This window comes from Mus musculus, chromosome 13, assembly GCF_000001635.26.
Source record: "Mus musculus strain C57BL/6J chromosome 13, GRCm38.p6 C57BL/6J".
NCBI lineage: Eukaryota > Metazoa > Chordata > Mammalia > Rodentia > Muridae > Mus > Mus musculus.
Window position 1 is genome coordinate 44,718,084 of NC_000079.6, and position 6,762 is coordinate 44,724,845.

Sequence of the window (6,762 nt, forward strand, 5' to 3'; positions counted from 1 at the left end):
GTAGCCCTGTCTAGAACTTGCTATGTAGGCCAGGCTGCTGGACTGTAGCCTACTCAGTAAGAGGGAGCTAAGTACCGGAAGAGGCTGGGAGACCTAAGATAGAAACCCGGGAGAAGAAGGTAATACGTAGAGGAACATCCTTGTTCCGCCACAGAGAGTGAGTCCACCTTTATGTTGAACATCGACCGCTTACTAAGGCAGTTAAATGACTTCAAATCAAGTCAGTAATGGCTAAGAGGCCAAGTGTGGGAGCGTGGTCTGTAGAGGATGCTACAGGAGGACAGACTACCTCCTTCAGCTTTCGAGCTCATGTCACAGGGGAAGTAGATGAGGAACAGGTTCCCATGGCCATTTTTGGAAAAGCAACTCAAGATCGAACCCTTTGGGCCACTTGCCAGTTTCATTTTATAAATGAAAGCTAAATTTGTAAAGTGGCCGCCTTAGTTTCGAAGGGCTGCCACCAATGGAGTGCTACTAATTGTAGCTGGAAGCCTTAGCCCTAGAGTTGTGTCCTGAAGCCTCTCTTCTTGCCATAGAGACACTGCTTTCTCCCCTTTTTCTTGTGTGGTCTTCCTTCTCTGTGTGTGTCTGTGTCCCACACAGCAGGGGAGGGTATGGGGGACTTTTGGAATAGCATTTGAAATGTAAATGAAGAAAATACCTAATTAAAAAAAAAAAAAAAGCCAGGCGTGGTGGCACATGCCTTTAATCCCAGCACTCAGGAGGCAGAGGCAGGCAGATTTCTTAGTTCGAGGCCAGCGTGGTCTACAGAGTGAGTTCCAGGACAGTGTGGGCTATACAGAGAAATTCTGTCTCGAAAAAACAAAAACAAAACAAAACAAAACAAAAAAAAGGTGCACCTTTTCTGGGTTTTGTTTGTTTGTTTTTTACTTTGGGCTTTTTTTCTTAGTTTTTCTCTAAAGTGCCCTCACTTCCCACCATGTGGCTGACTTCTCCCGGTGGCTGCTGAGCTTGCTTGCTACAGACGGCTTGCCTGTCCCAGAGTTCTTCTTTCAAACTTGAAGAAGTTTGTCCTCTCCCTTCCACTCGCATCCATTCTCAAATCCTGTCATTACTGAGACTAGGAACTCTCCAAATCCCCCCAACTCCCCCTGTATCATTAAGACGGGCATATTGGAATAGGGCCTAAGTCTAGTGACTTCATGTTGTTGTAATTATTATTATCCTGGAACTCATTATAAACATCAAGATAGCCTTGAACGCAGATGGGCTTCTGCCCCATCTTCTGAGACTAAAGGTGTGTACCATCGCAACAGGGTAATGGCTTCCATTTTATTAATGGCCTCATTAAAGACCTCAGCTCTGGACTGTTGAATTGGCTGAACCAGTAAATGCACTTGCCACTAAAACTGACAATCTGAGCTCCACTGTCTATTTTTAATTAATTAATTAATTAATATTTATTTATTTATTTTTTGAGACAGGGTTTCTCTGTATAGCCCTGGCTGTCCTGGAACTCACTCTGTAGACCAGGCTGGTCTCGAAATCTGCCTGCCTCTGCCTCCCGAGTGCTGGGATTAAAGGCGTGTGGCACCTCCATATGACAATGTATGAATTCTTCAGGATCTAAAAATGTAGTCTGTTGGCTATAGCTGTATTTCAGTGGCAGAGAGCTTGCCTTGTAACACACACACACACACACACACACACACACACACACACACGGAACCAGGGGAGCAAACTCAAAAAGGCAGAAGACAAGCATCATTTGTAAGATGGATATAAGATCTATATATATATACTTTCTATTTCAAAATGTCTTAGCCTAGAGATGATATTCATGCACCTTGGTTCATGACCTTGGGTTCCATCTCCTATTTTCTTATCACCTTTGGCCATTTCATAAAAGAAGATTTGGCTGTGTGCTGGTCATGGTGGTACACAAGTTTATTTTTTGGTTTTTCAAGACAGGGTTTCTCTGTATAGCCCTGGCTGTCCTGAAACTCACTTTGTAGACCAGGCTGGCCTCGAACTCAGAAATCCGCCTGCCTCAGCCTCCCAAGTGCTGGGATTAAAGGTGTGAGCCACCACACCCGGCTGGTACACACCTTTAATGCCAGTGCTCACTGTGTGAAGGTGAGACAGAGAGGGAGGGAGGGAGGGAGGGAGGGAGAGAGAGAGAGAGGCTTTAGCTAGAAAGCAAAATGGAGAGCTTTTAAGAGCCATTTGTCAGTTTCACTTCCTCAATAATAGCAAGTCCCTGGTGGTCATACTCATTTGAAAGATCACCCCAGGTGCAGAGAAGCACTAGTGAATAAAATGGCAATTGGCACAATGCCACCTGTCCATCCATTCATTTATTTTTATTAAAAAATTTAAGCACTTTTTGGGAAAATATTTATTTTATGTGTGTATTTTGTCTGGATGTATGTGTAGTGTGTGCCTGATGCCTGCTGGTGTCGGAAAGAAGGGAGTGTCAGATTCTCTGGAAGTGGAGTTATAAATGCCTGTGTGCTATAATATGGGTACTGGGAACTGAATCTATGCCTTCTGGAAGAGTATCCAGTGCTCTTAACTGCTGGGCCATTGCTCCAGCAGCCTCTCATGTCCCATTAAAGAACAACAAAACAAAACAACCCAAACCCAGGTTCTTGTACGTGGTATATATAATGATGCATATCATATGGGTACTTGCAATTGTGTGTGTGTGTACCTGTGTGTGTGTGTGTGTGTGTGTATTTCAGTGCAGTTGGTTCTCTCTCACCACTTTTCAGTGGGTTCTGGGGATTGAACCCACAGTTGAAGTTGTCAGGCTTGTGTGGCCAGAGCTGAGTCACCTTCCTGGCTTTGTTGTGTGTTTGGGGGACATGACTTTATGTGGTACAGATCTGACTTGCACTGTGTAGTGGAGGATGGCCAGGATTTCTGATCCTCCTGCCTCCACAGGCAGAGTGATGGGACTATAAGATTATGCCATCCAGTTGAGCTGGCCTCTCCATTTATTTACTAAGTGCTTATCATCTCTGATAGTCTGTGGGAATGGGTTGAGGGGGCAGGGTTGCTCCAAGTAGCCCTGCCTGGCCTGGTACTCACTACGGAAGCAAAGGCTGGCTCCAAAATCATGGAGATCTGTCTGCTTCTGCCTTTCAAGATATGTACCACTCCACCTGGCTTTTCCCAGAATATAGAGAAGGGTGACAAAACCCATAGAACTGGAGTTACACACAGTGTGAGCAAATATGTGGGTGCAAGGAATCGAACTCAGGTCCTCTGGAAGAACAGCATGTGCTCCTAATTACTGAGCCATCTCTCCAGCCCTGCTAACTTAATCTTTTTTTTTGTTGTTGTTGTTGGTTTTGTTTTGTTTTGTTTTTGAGACAGGGTTTCTCTGTGTAGCCAGGCTGTCCTGGAACTCACTTTGTAGAATAGGCTGGCCTCAAACTCAGAAATTTGCCTGCCTCTGCCTCCCAAGTGCTGGGCTTAAAGGCATGAACCACTACTGCCTGGCTCTGCTAACTTAATCTTAAACACATGAATTTTCTTTTCAGTGCTGTGGACTGGACCCAGAGCCTTTAGCATATAAGCACCATGCCACTAAGCTACATTCTTAGTCCAAGTTTTATTTGTTTGTTTGTTTGTTTGAGATAGAGTTTCTCTGTGTAATAGCCCTGGCTGTCCTGGAACTGGATCTGTAGCCTAGGCTGTCCTTGAATTCAGATACTGGGATTAAATGCATGTGCTACCACCAACCAGCTTTTCCAAATAATAAAAACAAAATCTTTTTATTTTCAGGAGTGCCAGACCACTGTTATTGTATTAATTAACCTCACTTCTTTGGGTATTTTTTGTTTGTTTTTGAGACAGGGTCTAACTTTGTAGTTCAGGCTGTCCTGAAACTCACTATGTAGACCAAGCTGGCCTCAAAAGAACAGAGGTCATCCTGCCTCTGCCTCAGGAGGGCTTAAAGGCATGTGACATTATACTTAGCTAGGACCTCTTTTTTTTTTTTTTTTTTTTTTTTTTTTTTTTTGAGACAAGGTCTCATTATGTAATTCTGGGTGGCCCGGAAATCACAGAGACCTAGCTCCTTTCCTCTGCCTCCAAAATACTAAGAATAAAAAACGTGTCATACCACTACAAATTGTTGGGCCCCTTTTTTGCAATCTGTTGAGATGGGTACTTCCTACTGGCCAACCCTTTGTTGAGAGCAGGGTGGTTCCTTTCCACATTCAAATAGTTTCCCTACTTCCTCATTCTCCTCCAACCCCATTGTCACCCAGAGAGACCCTGGTGTGCTCCTCAGGCGGTCGATCCTGGAGCCCCACCCAGAGGGCCCCTCTTTGTTACTCAACATTTCTTTCACCTTGGCCTTGAGAAATTCATGGTGTGTTCTATGCCTTGGAGGAACAGATCTGCTGTGATTTTACATCCCTAGTAAACATCCAACTTCTTTTTATTCAAGGAATCGTTGACAATGGAAACACAAAGAAGTTGTAAATGAATAATCTATGGAGTTTAGACACAGAGTGACCACCAAGGTTGGAGTCTTCTTCATTCTACTGTGTGCCCATCCACTTATAGAAGGGAGATGGTTTTGGAAGATGGACTGTAAACTTTATAAATGTCACAGATTTGGCAAGAGACAGTTTTTGCTCTCCCTGATCAGTGTAGGGAATTCATAGAATCAGTCGACATTATGGTTGAGGGACTGGGTCTGGATGGAGATGGTTCAGTAGTTAAGAAGCTGACTGGTCTTCCTGAAGACTGGGGATTTCATCCCCAGCATCTACACTGGGCTTCCCAATAGTCTCTAACCCCAGGACTGGAAGATCCAACACCCTCTTCCCCTGCCTAAGGGTACCAGGAGATGCAATGGACAGGTGATATACACTGATGTACATTCAGGCAAACAGTCACTCCATAAAATAAAAAGAAATACAATCTAAAAACAAGCAAGCAAGCAAGCAAACAAACAAAAGAGCAGCCTTATATTCTAAAAGAGTAATCCCAAATGAACTGCCTTAATCTGGTGTGCCCTGACTCCCAAGGGTCTGATTGCTGGAAGGTTCTGATAGAGAAGAAATAATTACTTGGGTGATGGACAGTGATTGCTGGTGCATTTTCTATCTAGCCAGAATACTTTTGTTTCTTTCCCTCACCCTTTAGGAAGCATTTTGTGTAGCGCAGGCTGGCCTCAAGTCACTAAGTAACTGAGGAAAACTTTGAAGGCTTCATCTTCCTGCCTCTTCCTTCCCAGGGATAGGACTATGGACAGGCCCACGTCATTACACCCTGCTTTCCCTCCCTCTGGATAACTAAGTGGGTTCAGTCCATCTCTTGGTTGGGAGAGGCGTTTCTTTGGGGTTATCTTTTCTGGCTGCTGGGAGATAGAAGTACTGAGGTGACAGAAAGAAAAACGGGAATGCTCCACTTCTGCTTCAGGGACTGCCCTCACCTTTTCCAGTAAACACTTTCATCTGCATTTTCTTCTTCTTTTCGTTTTTTATTCGAGACAGGGTTTCTCTGTGTAGCCCTGGCTGTCCTGGAACTCACTCTGTAGACCAGGCTGGCCTCAAACTCTGAAATCCGCCTGCCTCTGCCTCCCGAGTGCTGGGATTATAGGCGTGCGCCACCACTGCCTGACTCATCCTCATTAAAAAAAAAAAAAAAAAAAAGTATGCTGTCGCTTCAGACACACCAGAAGAGGGCATTTGATCCTGTTACAAATGGTTATGAGCCACCATGAGGTTGCTGGAAATTGAACTCAGGATCTTGGGACAAGCAGTCAGTGCTCTTAGGGTCTGAGCCATCTCTCCGGTCCCGAATGTCCATTTTTAACTTGCAACCCAAGGTGAACCCAGATACAACTTCTTTGCCCTCTTTCCCTGGCTACTGAGAACTGTGAAATATATATATATATGCCTTAGCTACCTCATCATGATCCCCCAAGGATGATTCGCTGGTGGCTGAGAAGTTCCTTGCTGTGTGTTTATGGAAGTAACATGAGTTTGAGAAACTGCACATTTTCCCTCTTGGCTGCCTCTCCCGGGTTCCTGAATGAGGACCAACTCTTTTCAGCAACACTGGATACAATCTAGTTAGAATAGCAATGTTTTTTGTTTGTTTGTTTTAAAATTTTAATTCCTTTTTATTACTCCTTGCTGTGGTCAATGGGCTATTAGCAGAGATCAGTTCTCTCCTTCCACCATGTGGGGGTCCAAAGATTGAAACCAGGGCATCAGGTTTGTACCTTTACCCACTGGGGCACTTGCTGGCCCTGAGAGTTTAAAGATCTTCTGTCTAAAGATAGGGCCATATGTAAATGAGTTAAATACCTAATAAAAAATGGAAAAAAAAAAAAAAAAAAAGATAGGGCCTTTCAGTGACTTTTACCAGTGAGGTTTACAGAAAACAGATTTTAAAACGTCATTGGGTTTGTGCTGTGATATCTTACTGAAGCTTGACAAGTAAGACTGTAAATTCAAGGGCTGACAAAAAGAGCTGCCTCATTGCCTTGACATCACCACGGACTCCATATTTAAGATGGCTGTTTACTTCTGGGGTTACCTCCTGGTGTGTTTTAAAATACTCTTGCAAATCTCAGTCAGCTTGAAATAGCTGCTCTACCCTTTTTCAACAGAGGCTCCCACCTTCTGAGTACACTGGCTCATAGGTATTTATAAACCTGATGTCAGTCAAAGATGACTTTTTTTTATATCCCTCCTCCTCATTCTCTTCCTCCACACGTGAAGATAGACCTACATAAAATGAGAAACTGCATAAGGTACCCAGTCACCTACG